Here is a 20,377-nt window from a genome sequence, read left to right on the forward strand (position 1 = left end):
TTGACATTGTAGTACAATTTAGTAGACACGTAAGTGAAATAAACAATTTACTAACAGCGATTTGGTAATTACTCAATTCACATAAAGCAAATTTTGTCTTCCAAGAAAGTAATATTATCCTTTATTTAAGCCTGTGCTCCAACTTTTCACTATGGACTGAAAGGTACATTTGAAATCGCCGTTCTTAAGAACAATAAGCAGATGTAATTACAGAGGATGATGTAGAGCATGCACTGACGATTCGACGGCACATATCGTCTGGCGTGATTGGCGCTTCGTCATAGACTAAGTGTCTGAGTGCTCCCAAAATAATGAAAAAAAATTAAGAAGAGTCAAATCGGGGAAACTCGCAGGCCATTTGACAACAGAATTTCGTCCAATACAACGTCCAGGATAGTTCTCATTTAGTATTTTCGTAGCAACAAGGACGAGTGAGCTAAACAAGCGTCGTATTGCAGCCAAAGGACATAGTCAGATGTCAATTTAACTGCGCACACGTGCACAACATCAACGAGTACATAAATGATTGAAGTTGTACTTCTCAGTTACTGGTAGAACGGTCATCAGAGTAGTTTTTATTGTTGTTCGTGTCTAGTATATTTATCGGGCCTGATAGGATATATACGGCTCGTGAACAGCATCAGATATTGCATGGTCACAGTGTGGAACATGGAGACATTCGTACCCTGCGTTATCAGTATCTGGCAGAGTTTGAAAGAGACGTTATGGATAATCTCTATTTGGCTGGCTAATGGAATCGTGTAACATCCAGATTCGTGGAGTATTTGGACGTGACGGTCGCCCGATGTTGGACTGTGTGGGAATATGAAGGCAGACATACTTTTTGTCGAGGTTGTGTTCGACCATGTGTGACCATCACAAGAGGAAGCAGTTGTATTGTGTACTAAACACATGGAAACCCCTTCACATCAGCACCTTCCATCTACACTCCTGGAAATTGAAATAAGAACACCGTGAATTCATTGTCCCAGGAAGTGGAAACTTTATTAACACATTCCTGGGGTCAGATACATCACATGATCACACTGACAGAACCACAGGCACATAGACACAGGCAACAGAGCATGCACAATGTCGGCACTAGTACAGTGTATATCCACCTTTCGCAGCAATGCAGGCTGCTATTCTCCCATGGAGACGATCGTAGAGATGCTGGATGTAGTCCTGTGGAACGGCTTGCCATGCCATTTCCACCTGGCGCCTCAGTTGGACCAGCGTTCGTGCTGGACGTGCAGACCGCGTGAGACGACGCTTCATCCAGTCCCAAACATGCTCAATGGGGGACAGATCCGGAGATCTTGCTGGCCAGGGTAGTTGACTTACACCTTCTAGAGCACGTTGGGTGGCACGGGATACATGCGGACGTGCATTGTCCTGTTGGAACAGCAAGTTCCCTTGCCGGTCTAGGAATGGTAGAACGATGGGTTCGATGACGGTTTGGATGTACCGTGCACTATTCAGTGTCCCCTCGACGATCACCAGTGGTGTACGGCCAGTGTAGGAGATCGCTCCCCACACCATGATGCCGGGTGTTGGCCTTGTGTGCCTCGGTCGTATGCAGTCCTGATTGTGGCGCTCACCTGCACGGCGCCAAACACGCATACGACCATAATTGGCACCAAGGCAGAAGCGACTCTCATCGCTGAAGACGACACGTCTCCATTCGTCCCTCCATTCACGCCTGTCGCGACACCACTGAAGGCGGGCTGCACGATGTTGGGGCGTGAGCGGAAGACGGCCTAACGGTGTGCGGGACCGTAGCCCAGCTTCATGGAGACGGTTGCGAATGGTCCTCGCCGATACCCCAGGAGCAACAGTGTCCCTAATTTGCTGGGAAGTGGCGGTGCGGTCCCCTACGGCACTGCGTAGGATCCTACGGTCTTGGCGTGCATCCGTGCGTCGCTGCGGTCCGGTCCCAGGTCGACGGGCACGTGCACCTTCCGCCGACCACTGGCGACAACATCGATGTACTGTGGAGACCTCACGCCCCACGTGTTGAGCAATTCGGCGGTACGTCCACCCGGCCTCCCGCATGCCCACTATACGCCCTCGCTCAAAGTCCGTCAACTGCTCGTACGGTTCACGTCCACGCTGTCGCGGCATGCTACCAGTGTTAAAGACTGCGATGGAGCTCCGTATGCCACGGCAAACTGGCTGACACTGACGGCGGCGGTGCACAAATGCTGCGCAGCTAGCGCCATTCGACGGCCAACACCGCGGTTCCTGGTGTGTCCGCTGTGCCGTGCGTGTGATCATTGCTTGTACAGCCTTCTCGCAGTGTCCGGAGCAAGTATGGTGAGTCTGACACACCGGTGTCAATGTGTTCTTTTTTCCATTTCCAGGAGTGTAGCATCAAGTAATGGATTCCTCGCACCATTTTGTGTCATCCTGCCCCGTTAGTCGGAGACTAGTAGCAGCTGCGGTAGGAAATTGTCGTATTGTCGTCGCAAGTCTAGGCTGCCGTTAATTCTATAAAACAAACTTATGCGATTGGATCGGTGCCGTGGCATGTAAATATTCGTTGGTAATGAATGGCGTCACACTGCGTTGAGCGATGAATCGCTGTTCCGCGCATCCCCAGATGACCATCGTCGGCCAGTTTGGCGTTGATCTGGGCCGAGATTGCATTCTTTTAATGTTTTGAAGAAACATAGATGCGATAATCCAGACGTCATGATGGGGATAGCCATCGTGTCACGACTTGGGAACGAATGACACAACAGTGCGTCACGAACATCCTCATGTGTTACCTGTCATGCGACAGTATCGTGGTGCCATTTTCCAGTAGGACAATAATCTTAAACACGTGTCACGTATCTATATGAACTGTCTGCGTCGAGGTATTCCTATGGCAAGCAAGTCCTCCTGATAGAATATTTACGGGACCAACTCGGACGTCAATTCCGTAACAGTGCCATTATCGAGGATATTAAGGACTCGTGAAACAGTTGTTTGACAACTTGCTTCAGGACACGGTACCATTGCATGTAACACTCCTACCAACAGAATCAGTACATGCATCCAGGACAGAGCGAGTGGAACGTCATACTGTTATGTGGTTTCGCACTGCAGACTTATTTTTAAATTTTACTCCATCACTGAATAAATTCACGTAATCAGCCAACCCGTGAAGATTCATTTAGTTTCCTCCTTCCTCAATAGCTGCATCATTTTCTTTTTAGACAGTGTACAACATCCAGTTTGTAACGACGGTCCGAAATAACTTCTAAGTTGTGTGAAATACAGTAAGTTCAACGCAGCGTAATAATGATCGCCATAAGTTATTACTTCATGAGGCAATGCTACTATTAATACTAACTCCAGCTTTGTAAAACTTTAACTATGGAAACGGTTACTTACTAACAAGTGTGAGAAAAAAATCGTGATTTTGTGGAAAGTAAAAAGTTTTTTATACGCATTTTGTGATAAGTCTTCTGTATTCAATTATTTATTGAAAGAATCTTAAGGCAATGTGATTCATCCACAATAGGATTGTCCTATAAAACCGTCGATCGTATTTTTGTGTACTGGTTGTCAGGCTGCTCCCTTACCAGGATGGATTGTATTGTATTGTATGGTAACGGGGGGCCTAGAAACGACGGAGGGGCTCCGTCCCCGCCGCAACAGCAATGGTCCACAACTCCACAACGACTACCGCAGTGCACTTCACCCCTCCTCCGCCGCACACCGAACCACTCTTTCAGGATTATTGTGCGGTTCGGACCCCGGTGGTGCCCCCCCCCCCCCTCCCAGGGAACGTCTCACACCAGACCAGTGTAACCCTATGATTGCGTGGTAGAGTAATGGTGGTGTACGCGCAAGTGGAGAAATTGTTTGCGCAGCAATCGCCGACATAGTGTAACTGAGGCGGGATAAGGGGAACCACCCCGCCTAAAAATCATCCACAGGCTGGCAGGCTCACCGAACCTCGACACAAGTCCGCCGGGCGGATTCGTGCCGGGGACCAGGCGCTCCTTCCCAATCCGGAAAGCCGTGCATTGGATCGAACGGCTAACCGGGTGGGCACCAGGATGGACTAGTGGAAGATATATACACTCCTGGAAATTGAAATAAGAACACCGTGAATTCATTGTCCCAGGAAAGGGAAACTTTATTGACACATTCCTGGGGTCAGATACATCACATGATCACACTGACAGAACCACAGGCACACAGACACAGGCAACAGAGCATGCACAATGTCGGCACTAGTACAGTGTATATCCACCTTTCGCAGCAATGCAGGCTGCTGTTCTCCCATGGAGACGATCGTAGAGATGCTGGATGTAGTCCTGTGGAACGGCTTGCCATGCCATTTCCACCTGGCGCCTCAGTTGGACCAGCGTTCGTGCTGGACGTGCAGACCGCGTGAGACGACGCTTCATCCAGTCCCAAACATGCTCAATGGGGGACAGATCCGGAGATCTTGCTGGCCAGGGTAGTTGACTTACACCTTCTAGAGCACGTTGGGTGGCACGGGATACATGCGGACGTGCATTGTCCTGTTGGAACAGCAAGTTCCCTTGCCGGTCTAGGAATGGTAGAACGATGGGTTCGATGACGGTTTGGATGTACCGTGCACTATTCAGTGTCCCCTCGACGATCACCAGTGGTGTACGGCCAGTGTAGGAGATCGCTCCCCACACCATGATGCCGGGTGTTGGCCTTGTGTGCCTCGGTCGTATGCAGTCCTGATTGTGGCGCTCACCTGCACGGCGCCAAACACGCATACGACCATAATTGGCACCAAGGCAGAAGCGACTCTCATCGCTGAAGACGACACGTCTCCATTCGTCCCTCCATTCACGCCTGTCGCGACACCACTGAAGGCGGGCTGCACGATGTTGGGGCGTGAGCGGAAGACGGCCTAACGGTGTGCGGGACCGTAGCCCAGCTTCATGGAGACGGTTGCGAATGGTCCTCGCCGATACCCCAGGAGCAACAGTGTCCCTAATTTGCTGGGAAGTGGCGGTGCGGTCCCCTACGGCACTGCGTAGGATCCTACGGTCTTGGCGTGCATCCGTGCGTCGCTGCGGTCCGGTCCCAGGTCGACGGGCACGTGCACCTTCCGCCGACCACTGGCGACAACATCGATGTACTGTGGAGACCTCACGCCCCACGTGTTGAGCAATTCGGCGGTACGTCCACCCGGCCTCCCGCATGCCCACTATACGCCCTCGCTCAAAGTCCGTCAACTGCTCGTACGGTTCACGTCCACGCTGTCGCGGCATGCTACCAGTGTTAAAGACTGCGATGGAGCTCCGTATGCCACGGCAAACTGGCTGACACTGACGGCGGCGGTGCACAAATGCTGCGCAGCTAGCGCCATTCGACGGCCAACACCGCGGTTCCTGGTGTGTCCGCTGTGCCGTGCGTGTGATCATTGCTTGTACAGCCTTCTCGCAGTGTCCGGAGCAAGTATGGTGAGTCTGACACACCGGTGTCAATGTGTTCTTTTTTCCATTTCCAGGAGTGTAGCATCAAGTAATGGATTCCTTGCACCATTTTGTGTCATCCTGCCCCGTTAGTCGGAGACTAGTAGCAGCTGCGGTAGGAAATTGTCGTATTGTCGTCGCAAGTCTAGGCTGCCGTTAATTCTATAAAACAAACTTATGCGATTGGATCGGTGCCGTGGCATGTAAATATTCGTTGGTAATGAATGGCGTCACACTGCGTTGAGCGATGAATCGCTGTTCCGCGCATCCCCAGATGACCATCGTCGGCCAGTTTGGCGTTGATCTGGGCCGAGATTGCATTCTTTTAATGTTTTGAAGAAACATAGATGCGATAATCCAGACGTCATGATGGGGATAGCCATCGTGTCACGACTTGGGAACGAATGACACAACAGTGCGTCACGAACATCCTCATGTGTTACCTGTCATGCGACAGTATCGTGGTGCCATTTTCCAGTAGGACAATAATCTTAAACACGTGTCACGTATCTATATGAACTGTCTGCGTCGAGGTATTCCTATGGCAAGCAAGTCCTCCTGATAGAATATTTACGGGACCAACTCGGACGTCAATTCCGTAACAGTGCCATTATCGAGGATATTAAGGACTCGTGAAACAGTTGTTTGACAACTTGCTTCAGGACACGGTACCATTGCATGTAACACTCCTACCAACAGAATCAGTACATGCATCCAGGACAGAGCGAGTGGAACGTCATACTGTTATGTGGTTTCGCACTGCAGACTTATTTTTAAATTTTACTCCATCACTGAATAAATTCACGTAATCAGCCAACCCGTGAAGATTCATTTAGTTTCCTCCTTCCTCAATAGCTGCATCATTTTCTTTTTAGACAGTGTACAACATCCAGTTTGTAACGACGGTCCGAAATAACTTCTAAGTTGTGTGAAATACAGTAAGTTCAACGCAGCGTAATAATGATCGCCATAAGTTATTACTTCATGAGGCAATGCTACTATTAATACTAACTCCAGCTTTGTAAAACTTTAACTATGGAAACGGTTACTTACTAACAAGTGTGAGAAAAAAATCGTGATTTTGTGGAAAGTAAAAAGTTTTTTATACGCATTTTGTGATAAGTCTTCTGTATTCAATTATTTATTGAAAGAATCTTAAGGCAATGTGATTCATCCACAATAGGATTGTCCTATAAAACCGTCGATCGTATTTTTGTGTACTGGTTGTCAGGCTGCTCCCTTACCAGGATGGATTGTATTGTATTGTATGGTAACGGGGGGCCTAGAAACGACGGAGGGGCTCCGTCCCCGCCGCAACAGCAATGGTCCACAACTCCACAACGACTACCGCAGTGCACTTCACCCCTCCTCCGCCGCACACCGAACCACTCTTTCAGGATTATTGTGCGGTTCGGACCCCGGTGGTGCCCCCCCCCCCCTCCCAGGGAACGTCTCACACCAGACCAGTGTAACCCTATGATTGCGTGGTAGAGTAATGGTGGTGTACGCGCAAGTGGAGAAATTGTTTGCGCAGCAATCGCCGACATAGTGTAACTGAGGCGGGATAAGGGGAACCACCCCGCCTAAAAATCATCCACAGGCTGGCAGGCTCACCGAACCTCGACACAAGTCCGCCGGGCGGATTCGTGCCGGGGACCAGGCGCTCCTTCCCAATCCGGAAAGCCGTGCATTGGATCGAACGGCTAACCGGGTGGGCACCAGGATGGACTAGTGGAAGATATATACACTCCTGGAAATTGAAATAAGAACACCGTGAATTCATTGTCCCAGGAAAGGGAAACTTTATTGACACATTCCTGGGGTCAGATACATCACATGATCACACTGACAGAACCACAGGCACACAGACACAGGCAACAGAGCATGCACAATGTCGGCACTAGTACAGTGTATATCCACCTTTCGCAGCAATGCAGGCTGCTGTTCTCCCATGGAGACGATCGTAGAGATGCTGGATGTAGTCCTGTGGAACGGCTTGCCATGCCATTTCCACCTGGCGCCTCAGTTGGACCAGCGTTCGTGCTGGACGTGCAGACCGCGTGAGACGACGCTTCATCCAGTCCCAAACATGCTCAATGGGGGACAGATCCGGAGATCTTGCTGGCCAGGGTAGTTGACTTACACCTTCTAGAGCACGTTGGGTGGCACGGGATACATGCGGACGTGCATTGTCCTGTTGGAACAGCAAGTTCCCTTGCCGGTCTAGGAATGGTAGAACGATGGGTTCGATGACGGTTTGGATGTACCGTGCACTATTCAGTGTCCCCTCGACGATCACCAGTGGTGTACGGCCAGTGTAGGAGATCGCTCCCCACGCCATGATGCCGGGTGTTGGCCTTGTGTGCCTCGGTCGTATGCAGTCCTGATTGTGGCGCTCACCTGCACGGCGCCAAACACGCATACGACCATAATTGGCACCAAGGCAGAAGCGACTCTCATCGCTGAAGACGACACGTCTCCATTCGTCCCTCCATTCACGCCTGTCGCGACACCACTGGAGGCGGGCTGCACGATGTTGGGGCGTGAGCGGAAGACGGCCTAACGGTGTGCGGGACCGTAGCCCAGCTTCATGGAGACGGTTGCGAATGGTCCTCGCCGATACCCCAGGAGCAACAGTGTCCCTAATTTGCTGGGAAGTGGCGGTGCGGTCCCCTACGGCACTGCGTAGGATCCTACGGTCTTGGCGTGCATCCGTGCGTCGCTGCGGTCCGGTCCCAGGTCGACGGGCACGTGCACCTTCCGCCGACCACTGGCGACAACATCGATGTACTGTGGAGACCTCACGCCCCACGTGTTGAGCAATTCGGCGGTACGTCCACCCGGCCTCCCGCATGCCCACTATACGCCCTCGCTCAAAGTCCGTCAACTGCACATACGGTTCACGTCCACGCTGTCGCGGCATGCTACCAGTGTTAAAGACTACGATGGAGCTCCGTATGCCACGGCAAACTGGCTGACACTGACGGCGGCGGTGCACAAATGCTGCGCAGCTAGCGCCATTCGACGGCCAACACCGCGGTTCCTGGTGTGTCCGCTGTGCCGTGCGTGTGATCATTGCTTGTACAGCCCTCTCGCAGTGTCCGGAGCAAGTATGGTGGGTCTGACACACCGGTGTCAATGTGTTCTTTTTTCCATTTCCAGGAGTGTAGATGTAGGTATTGCTGCTAAGAGCGGCGCGGTGCGCTTCGTCACGGCTGAGAAATTACTGCATAGCCGCCGAAGAAAATCTAGTGGCGGACGTTGCAAGAGGCTTTGTGCATAGCTGCGGGTTTTAGTTTAGACGTTCTATAGTTTGTATTCTAACAAGTTTTAGAGAGTCTATTATTTCATCACATGGATACGTCTCACGAAATGATCACGGCGGAAAAACCACGAAAATTAGAGCTCCTTCGGTGGCTCACAACCATCTTCCTTCCCACACACCATTAGCGAATGCCACATGTTTGTTGTAAAATGTGATGGTACCTGAATTACCCTTTACTGGCTAGTGAAATAGTAGATGTAGGTATTACTATAGAATTTTTGTTGTGTTGGCAGAAGATCCAACACCGTGTTACTAGAGGAGGCCGAAATGCACGCTTTTTAGCTCACGCAGGCTGGCGTGGGGAGGGAAGAACTATACTGACGTGAGGTTTGGAACATGACAAGGAATGAGAATTCAGAAAGCGGACGTAATTAGTTAGATACTTAACTTTAATTCATTAATGATGAACGTCGCTCTTGGCGGTACATGATTCACAATATTGTCTGTTAAGAATGCATTTTTGAAGTTATTACTTATAGAAACTGAATATGGCGCCTTGCTAGGTCGTAGCAAATGACGTACCTGAAGGCTATGCTCAACTGTCGTCTCTGCAAATGAGAGCGTATGTAATCAGTGAACCATCGCTAGCAAAGTCGGCTGTACAACTGGGGCGAGTGTTATGAAGTCTCTCTCGACTAGACCTGCCGTGTGGCGGCGCTCGGTCTGCAATCACTGATAGTGGCGACACGCGGGTCCAACGTATACTAACGGACCGCGGCCGATTTAAAGGCTACCACCTAGCAAGTGTGGTGTCTGGCGGTGACACCACAGAATTTATGTATGTACTTCGCACCGAGACATTTGACTGTAGCATTAGATTTTCGCTTATAGATGCTTGTTACCGTCGGCGACTTTGGCCTTTATAAAATTAAGAGAAACCTTAGAAACGTTTGGAATCGTTTCGGAGCTTCACCCCAATGAGTGGAGGTCGTAAGCTTTGCAACCTTTGGTCCAGTCTAGTCCAACATGTCATTACTTCGTGAAAGTTACCGGAGCACTCTGCTGTGTCTAACGCACTTCCGCATCCAACCAATGGTAAGAATAATGCCTGTCGCAACACTCATTGCAAATAGCTACAGTTCCAAACATTTTTACACTATAGTTTATGACAGTCTAAACAAATTTTATTTGATGATAACTAACTGATTCAGGTCTTATTTAATACTACGAATCTATTTTTAAACTTACAAACTGGCTACAAATGTTTTAATTTTATGTCTCTGAATTGGTCGGCAAGAACGTGCACGAGTTTGGTTCTGACGGTCGTGCGCTGTACTGCCAGTCACCACATGAATACTATAGTTCCGTTATTGGCAGAATTTGCATGTTTATTGCCTGGCATTTGATGCATTTCTCTGTGTTTCAAGCATTTCCATAAACCGCTCAGTGATCCTACCACACACGGGAGTAAAAATTAGAAAAAAAAGGATGAAATTTTCGACGAACTTTCTGCAAAAGAAGCGATATGTCTATTTGGAATACGCATGGATAGCCCTTGTACAATATATATATATATATATATATATATATATATATATATATATATATATATATATATTTATTTATTTAGTTTTCTACCGTCTGTGGAAGACACATAAAATACTGCTCGACGGGCGAAATGAGAGGGCGCTGCGTGAGTGCGTTTTTTGGTGTTCCGCAAACCGAGACCGCCAGCATTGTGCGGCGGAATTCGTCCCTGGCGTACACCACAAAGAGAGGCGTTTTATGAAATTCGGAACGACGGTTGTTATTGCTTCCTAAAGTTTAACAATTAAAAGAAAACGGTTACCACCACTGTTGGCGACCGGTTTTTTACAACGCTATGCAGGTAGTTTTCCCCCGCAAAACATTTGCATAATCGAAAAACTAATATAAATTTTTTATCGAATTAATTGTACTAAGATAATTATACTGCATTAGGCCAGGTGTAGTTATCATAAAGTTTTCCGTATTCCTGTAACTAAGCGGCTGCACAGACTCCGGAGTTGGACAGAATACAACTGAAGTAAGAGCTGGTGTTTCAAATATTGTTTTGACATACCATTGTTTGCTGTTAGGCTTCCGCTGAAAATTTGTATAACTGAATGACACAAGACAAATCTATGTTGATTCCAAATAAGCAATCTAAGTACGCTAGTAAGTGAATTAGATACATATTCCTAGACCGATGACCGCTGACGTTTGGTCCCACGCAAATGTTCCTGACACGAGAACGTTCCCATCGCCTATCTTAGTGGTATCTGTTGGCATATGGGATTAACAGCCTCATGTGGTACGTGTGCGCTGCCATTGGAATACTCTGTACGCTAATGTTAATCTCTTTTACTTGCGACATGCGGCGAGCATGCGTACATACAGGGAGATACGGAAATACCTCCAACACACCGCGTTTCCATACTTAATATGATGTAGGAAAACCGTTGGTGTTCCATACAGCTTCCAGTCATCTCGGAATGGATAGATACAGGTAGAGTATGCTTTTCAAGTTATATGCCATTATTCCTGCAAACTAGTGGAAAGTAGACGATAAAGGCTCAATAAAAATGGCTCCAAGCACTATGGGACTTAACTTCATTGATCATCAGTCCCCTAGAACTTAGAACTACTTAATCCTAACTAACCTAAGGACATCACACACATCCATGCCCGAGGCAGGATTCAAACCTGCGACCGTAGCGGTCTCGCGGTTCCAGACTGTAGCGTCTAGAACCGCTCGGCCACCCCGGCCGGCATTCCGCACTAGTCTTCCCATTCGGATCTCCGGGAGGGGACTACTACGGAGAGGTGACCATGAGAAAAAGACTGAAAAACCAACGGAAAGATAAAATTCTACGAGTCGGGGTGTGGAATTTCAGAACTTTGAACTTGGTAGGGGGGCTACAAAATCAGACAAGGGTATGGCTCAATCTAGATATAACGCGGTCAGTGAAGTGAAATGGAAGAAATACAAGGATTTCTAGTCAGATGAGTGTAGTGTAATACCAACAGCGGCAGAAAATGGTATAACGCGATTAGGATACGTAATGACTAGGAAGGTAGGTCAGAGAGTGAATTATTGTGAACAGTTTAGTGATAGGGCTGCTCTCAGCAAAATCGACAGCAAATTAATACCGACAACATGACTTGAGGCATACGCGCCGACGTCGCACGTAGAAATGAAGAGATGAACTATCTGAGGATACTAATCGAGTAATTTCTTACGTAAAGGGAGAAGAACATCTATTAGTCATGAGCCACTGGAATGAGATTGTGGGGAAAGAAGTAGATGAAAAGGTTACAGGAAAATATGGGCTTGGTACTATGAATGAGAGAGGAGAAAGGCTAACTGAGTTTCTCGTTACATTTCAGCGAGTATTAGCGGGTAATGTATTCAAGAATCCAACAGCAAGAAGTTTACTGGGAAAAGGCAGGAAGATAGAGATAGGTCACATCTTGGTCAGGTATAGATTTCACAATCAGATAATAGAATGGAAGGCGTACCCACGGGCAGATATATACTCGGATGACCATTAGTAGGGATGAAGAATAGGTTGAAGGAGACTAATCAGGAAGAATTAATGCGCAAAGAGGTGGGATACGGAAGTACTAAGGAATGAAGATATACGCATCAAGTTCTCTGAGACTATAGAAACTACGATCAGCTCAGTGGGCAGTGCAGCTGGAGAGGAATGCACAACTCTCAGAAGTGCCATCGAATAAGTGGGAAAGAAAGAAAAACATAGGTATATAGTAGGTAATAGCGAAGAAACCATGGTTAACAGAAGAAATAAGCCTAGTTCAGTTTGTCGATGAAAGAATACGGTAATAATAGCCAGGATGCGCATGGAAGCAAAGGCGAAAAGGAGACGAAATCTGAAACGAAATGATCATCGGAAGGACTAACTGAGCATAGACAGGGTGAGTCACTAACTATTGCCATCAAGAATATCTCCGAAAACATGTTAGTAGCTGTAGAGATTGTGGGACAGATGTCGCATGGGACGACGGGGGCCATAATATGACGTTGGTTTTTTGTTGCTAGGTGGGGTGGCGTCGGAGATATGAAGATCAACTTATTTTCTGATAGCGGCTATCGAGACGAATCCAATTACGTGTAAGAGTAATGTCTTTGAAGGTCAACGAAGGTCAAAAATGTCTCATGAACGTCCATTTACAGAAGATGTTCGAAGTGATGACCATTGGATCAATGCAGTGCTGCAGTCTTCTTACCATCAATTGACTGATAATCCTTATCACTTTCGCACTTATCAAGTTCATGCAGCCGGCCGTGGTGGCCAAGCGGTTAAAGGCGCTACAGTCTGGAACCGCGCGGCCGCTACGGTCGCAGGTTCGAATACTGCCTCGGGCATGGATGTGTGTGATGTCCTTAGGTTATTTAGGTTTAAGTAGTTCTAAGTTCTAGGGGACTGATGACCTTAGAAGTTAAGTCCCACAGTGCTCAGAGCCATTTTTTTTTAAGTTCATGCTGTGACAATTCTCTCTCATATACAGTGCAAATAGTAAATATTCGCCGAATAAGGCGTATCCATCTAACGTGTCATTCGACGGTTTCGCAGTACAACTCTAATAGGAACGGTAAGAATAGTATTGTCGAAACAAGCGAATGTGAAATATACCTTCGAAGAACAAGTCGATATGTTTCTCATTTACGGATAATGCCAACGAAATTCAGTAAGAACTAGACTCTTATACGCTGAAGAATGTCCTCAACGTACTGCCCTAAAAGTATTACTTTTAAATATTTATTTAAATATGTGTATGAGAAATTGAGAACAACTGGATCTTTAACGCATCGTAAACATATCCGGCAAAAGAAAGTTACTAACGAGGAAACGGAAATTGGTACTCTTGCCACTGTGGTTCGTGATCCTTGTGTTAGTTCGCGTCAAATCTCAAGAGAATCTGGCGTGAGCCAGAGTGGTGTTGTTCATGTTCTGCATTACCATAAATATCATCCTTACCATATTGGTCTCCTCCAAGAATTAACTGGTCGGATTGTATGCGTCGCATTGAATTCTGCCGATGGACTCAACTTCAAATTCAGGGTGATGACACATTTAGTAATTTGATTTAATGTATTGATGAGGCTACATTTACGAACCATGGAAATGTTAATTTGCATTACATGTATTATTGGGCAACTGAAAGTCCATGTTGGCTGCGGCAAGTTGCACTCCAAAAACAGTGGTCGGTGAACGACTGTTGTGGGATTCTGGACGACAGAATTATAGGCCCCTGTTTCATTGGAGGAAGTCTGTAGTAGAAAGTATACCACATTCCTGCAGGAAACATCAGGTCTGATATTGGAAGAAATACCTTTAGGAACAAGAAACAGAATGTGCTATCAACACAATAGGTGACCGGCAGATTTTTCTCTGATGGCTAAAAATGAGTTGCAGAGACAATTCCCAAATAGTTGGATTCGACGCGGAGGAGATGTGTCGTGGCCGGCTCGTTCGCCAGACATGACGCCTCTTGTATCTTTTCTTGTGGGGATTAGTAAAAGCCATTGTTTATAGAGGTGTTCCAACTACACCTTAAGATATGCGGGAGAGAATTGTCGTAGCATCTGCTTCGTTGAAGACCTTACTACTACATATCATGGGAGTCGTCTCGATAGCTGCTGTCAGAATATAAGTACCAAACTACAGCATACCGGTTAAAAAAACAAAGTTGATCATATCTCTGAAGGCACCCCACCTAACAACAAAAAACCAAATCATGCTATGGGTCCCGTTATTCCACGCAACTTTTGTCCCATAAACTTTTCAGCTCCTATCATACTTCCGTAGTTATTCCTGGTGGCAATAGTTAATGACTAACCCTGTATAACAGTCAAAGCAACCTTCATTGAAATTAAAAAATAGGAGTGGTAACGTTAAGAATGTAATAGGAGTTGCAGTGTTTAATGCATAGGGGAGAGCGGATAGGTGGGAAGAGTGTGATGAAGGCCGCTACGAGGGGGAAGATATGTCTAATGACGTGATAGAAGGAAGAACAGTAGTCGACAAAGAGGAGATAGGGGATCCGGTATTAGAAACAGAATTTAAAATAGCTTCGCACACATCAGTAAGGCAGAATAGACAGACAACATTCCATCAGAATTTCTGAATTCATTGTGGGAAGCCGCGCGGAGTGGCCGTGTTGTTAAGAGGCGCCATGTCACTGACTGCGCGGCCCCTCCCGCCGGAGGTTCGAAACCTCCACCGGGCATGGGTGTGTGTGTTATTCTTAGCATAAGTTAGTTTTGTAATATGTAAGTCTAGCGACCGATGACCTCAGTAGTTTCGTCCCTTAGAAATTCACACACATTTGAACATTATGGAGAGTGATAACAACACGACGGTTCACATTGGTGTGTAGAAGGTAAGAGTCTAGCAACATATCATCTCACTTTCCGAAAAATATCGCCCACAAACTCCGAAGATTGCGAGGATCAACAAGTGCGAGAATCACCGCACAATAAGCTTAATAGCTTACGCATTCAAGTTGCTGACAAGAATAATATACAGAAGAACGAATACGAAAGTTGAGGATGTGTTAGATGATGATCAGTTTGGGTTTAGCAAAACTAAAGGCACCAGAGAGGCAATCCTGACGTTGGCGGTTGATAATGGAACCAAGAGTAAAAACAATCCCGACACATCCATAGGGTTTATCGACTTGGAAAAAGCGTTCGACAATGTCAAATGCTGCAAGATACTTTAAATTCTGAAAAAAATAGGAATAACTATAGAGAAAGACGGTTAATAAAGTATATGTACACGAGCCAAAATGGGGAATAAGACTGGAAGACCAAGACTGACATGCTCGGAATAAGAAAGGTGTAACGCAGGGTATAGTCTTCCGCTCATACTGTTCAATCTGTACATCGAAGAAGCAACAACGGAAATAAAAGAAGGGTTCCACAGTGGAATTAAAATTCAAGGTGAAGGGATATCGGTGATAAGATTCGCTAATGACGTTGCTATTCTCAGTGAAAATGAAGAAGAATTAAACGATCTGCCGAATGGAAGGAGTAGTCTAATGAGCACAGAATATCTACTGAGAGACAATCGAAGAAAGACGAAAGTAATGAGAAGTAGCAGAAATGAGAGCAGTGAGAAACTTAACGTCAGGATTGATGGTCAGGATTAAGAGCGTTACTGGCCAAGAGAAGTCTTCTTGTCAGCCTTAACTTGAGAAAGAAATTTCTGAGAATGTACGTTTGGAATACTGAATTGTTTGTTAGTGAAACACAGACTATGGGAAAAACAGAAATGAAAGAATCGAATCACTTGATATGTGGTGCTGCAGACGAATGTTGAAAATTAGCGGGACTAATAAAGTAATCAATGAGAAGGTTCTTCGGAGAATTGACGAGGAAGGGCATATGTGAAAACACTGACAAGGAAAAGGAGGAAGAGCTTATGGGCGCTCAACTCCGAGGTTATCAGCGGAAAATATAAGGGAACAGAATGGCCGAACGTCTACCAAGACATCATGGAATAGCTTCCATAGCACTAGAGGATAGGGTTGAAGCTAAAAACTCTAGAGAAAGACGAAGCCTGAAAGATATCCAGGTATTGATTGAGGACGTATGTTGCTAGTCTCTCTTTTTAGAAATGGTTGCGGGACTCGACTGCTCGATACAGATGGTATAGTAAAACACTGAAACTGATAGCGAAATAAAACAAGTTTGGAAACTAGATGGCTGAAAGGTGTTCAATTTGACGTCCTGTATGTTGCTAGAGGTACACCCTCTTTGTACGTTAGCGCGGAGCTTAGGTGCGATAGCGTCTCGTATGTGTTCCTTCGGTTTCATTCAGATTTGGCCGTAACGTTAATATGAGTTCACTATCACGGTTATGGAAAAAAAAGGCTCATTCTTGTGTTATAGTTTCGATTGCGTTTACATATCTTGACGTCTGTTTTAGGATTCATAAATATTTTGTTTTATCTGTTATTACATTTCTGTTGTAATTTCATGTACTGACACGTTCCATTACCATGGAGATTTGCTCATCCATTTAGTCCTTCGGAACTAGACGAGTAAAATAAAAATAAAATAAATAAACTATGAGATGAAGGGTTTGACACAGGAGAGGAATTCGTGGTAGGCCACATAAAACCATTCAGAAGACTGACGACTCAAAAAGAAAAGCGGTTGATTTGCATGGGACGCATGAATTCATGGGTACATGGTCACAGGAGAGATCATATGCATCGGACACACCAACATCTGATTAACAAAGGACCGTACTCTTCTACGAAATATCCTTGTTTAGGTAGTAAAGGGATAACGGAAGAAATTCGTAAGTGAGATAGATGGAAGAATGAAAGTATTATGACCACCTGTATAACTCTCTCTTTTGTTTTTCTTTTCTTTCTTTTTTACATCGTCAGTCTTCAAATAGTATGATGCGGACTGCTACGAATTCATCTACAGTTTTATTTTCTACAGCTCCCTCTAGTACCATGGAAGTTATCCCTGGTGTTTTAGCAGACATTCTATCACTACATCCCTTTTCCTTGCCAAGTGTTTTTCACGTATTTCCTTCCTCTCGATCTGCTGAAAACCTCATTCCCAAACTTATCCGTCCACCTAATACTTAACGTTCTTCTGTAGCACCAGATCTCAAATGCTTCGAGTTTCTAATCTTCCGGTTTGCTCACAGTCCACGTTTCACTACCATACAAGGTTGTGCTCGAAACGTACATTCTCATAAATTTCATCTTCGAATTAAGGCTTATGTTTAATACTATTAGACTTCTCTTGGCCTGGAATTCCTTTTTTGTCAGTGTTAGTCTGCTTTTTATGTCCTTGCACCGGCCGTCAGGAGTTGTTTACTGCATAGGTAGAAGAATTCAGGTGATGTTTAGTTCCTCGCTGTTCTAATTTCTGATACATGTCATTATTTTCGTCTTTCTTCGATTTACTCTCAGTCCATATCCTGAGCTCGTGAGACTGTTCATTAAACAAAGCTAATCCTGTAGTTCTTGTTCACTCTCACTGAGGATAGTAATGTCATCAGCGAATATTATTCACATTGAATTTTAATTCCTCTCTTGAACCCTTTATTTTTTAATTTCCATAATTGCTTCTGCGAGTTACAGATTGAACAGTAGGGATGAAATACCATATCCCTGTCTTACACCCTTTTTAATCCAAACAATTTATTCTTTCTTGGTCTTCCTGTATTATTGTACCCTTTTGGGTTTTATACGTATTGTATATTATCCGTCTTCCTTATTTTGTAGCCTTACTTTACTAAGGATTTCGTCTGCATTTCGGCATTTGGCAATGTTGATTTTTCTGGTAGCTAAAGTCCATGAAGGTGTCATGATTTTTCTTTAGTCTTGCCTCAGTTATCAATCGCATCATCAGATTTGCACGCATGATCTAAGAGTAGCGTCTCCTATTAGTAATTGAAGCGTTCTCGGTCCGCATAAATTTTGAAAAAAAATCATGAGTTTCGGTGGCGGAAGACTTTCGGCATAAGAAGTTACCTTCACTCAGTCAACAGCCTTTTCAAGGAGGGCAGAGAAGTGGACAGAGGTTCAGGGGCTCACTTGCCCTTCGGGTGGGAAATTGACCTAATAAGGCGTTCAATAATGCAGCCGTACTCAGTAGTGGGGATTTTGACCTGAGGAGCTAAGAAACAGGCAGCATCTGGCTACAATACCTGTCCTGTTTCGTGATCCAGTCCCTCAGGCCGCCTCCTCATGCACACAGGTGGGCTACATTCTCGCACCCTATAATTTATTCTTATTAGGTAATGATCGCTGGTCTGACTGTTACTTAGCGTGAGTCAACAACTTCAGGCGTGACGGCTGCTGGCACCACGCTCCCAAGCACAAAGTTGTGGGATAGCTTTCTCTCATTCTACATCGTGGATTTGGCGTCTGAACATTTCACAGAACGTAGAACTCCTGCAGGGCTCATGTCTCCATGATTATGTACTCCCTGTTGCTGTTAGCTTGAAAGAAAAATTTATGAGGAACAGTAAATAATTTTATCGCCTTGAGTTTTCCTACCACTGTTGTTCATTTTTGTGCTGTGAAATTTTTGTGAAATGAAATACGTTGAAGACAATTTTGTCTCACAGATGAACCCAGCCGTACCGCTTCCCTGTTCCATTGCAGTTACAATAATTATTAAGATGAGAGAAATGATCCGCGTCCTACTAATCTTCGGGTTGAAGGCCACTATAACAATGGTGATTGTAGTGGCCTTGGTTGCGAACTTTCTCCGTGGTCAACATAACAATGGTGATTATGTTGACCACAGAACAGTTCACAACCTACTCTTTTACCTTTCTTCTAAGATGAGACTTGAACAGCTTAACCTTTAATTCAGTTGTTATGATTGATGTAGTAGCTTGAAATTGTTATAATATTGTCGAGAGCAACAAGAAATAACAATGAGCATAGAACTTTGTCAGAGCATCCGTTTTAGACGACCTAGCAAATCAAATACGCATAACATGATAAATAGCCGTTACTGACTTATGTTATCAACTTATAAAGTATTAATTTTTTAGAGGAATAGACCAACATGAAACATTTTCACCGCCAATACCAATGGTGAAGCAATTTCATACACATGTATAAGTCCTTTGATTTCTGCTGAGATGGAAACTAAAGGGCGAGATGAAGTGCTCCAGTCGTTCCTAAAATATAGATGCATCAGCATGAATTTTTCATTGTTGTCAAATGGTTCAAATGGCTCTAAGCATTATGGGACTTAACATCTGAGGTCATCAGTCACCTAGTCTTAGAACTACTTAAACCTAACTAACCTAAGGAGATCACACACATCCATTCCCGATGCAGGATTCGAACATGCGACCGTAGCAGCAGCGCGGTCCCGAACTTAAGCGCCTAGAGCCGCTCGGCCACAGCGGCTGGCCATTGTTGTCAGGAAAGTTTCGTTTATTTCACTGAGTGAAGTGGTTAAGTGATGTTGATTGTATTTTATTTATCTTTATATCATATAGAGTAAGACGTTTAAAGTGGGAACGCAGGAAATTTATTTTTCATTTTAGTACTAAGAAGAAATTTTCAATAGAATGAGCTTTTTCAGGAGAGTATGTTATAGAACTTTTCGTTAAAGTAAAGAACTATTTACCATTGGCCGTAGACAGTGACTGAGAATGACGATTTTAACTGTATTGGGAACGAATTAATTAAAATTTCACATATTACTCCAAAAATGAGTTCCTGCTTTTGGAACATATACTGCCTCAGACCAATGTTTCTTAATGTTGTTTATAGTTTTATAATTATTTTAAGTGGGACGTGTATATGCCGCTGGACTCGAGGAGGAATAAATGGCTCCTCCTCAAGTCCACTGTGTATGTACGTCCTGTTCAAAATAAATTTTTATTACGGATCAGGATCTGTAAGAAGAAGAAAGTAAGTACCATTGCTATGTGACATACTTTATTTGTTCATATCTTTGCATTATTATAATTTTTTCCAAAGACTGAATCGCTACATATGATACTAGTCTTTATCTGTTGCTTCCTTGCTTTGTATTGTCTCATCGCCTCCTTTCTGAAAATTGTTTCCAACTGCATACAAACGTCATCGTCTATACAAAAGGGTGTGTATC

This window comes from Schistocerca cancellata, chromosome 8 (assembly GCF_023864275.1).
Source record: "Schistocerca cancellata isolate TAMUIC-IGC-003103 chromosome 8, iqSchCanc2.1, whole genome shotgun sequence".
In the NCBI taxonomy this organism is placed as follows: Eukaryota; Metazoa; Arthropoda; class Insecta; order Orthoptera; family Acrididae; genus Schistocerca; species Schistocerca cancellata.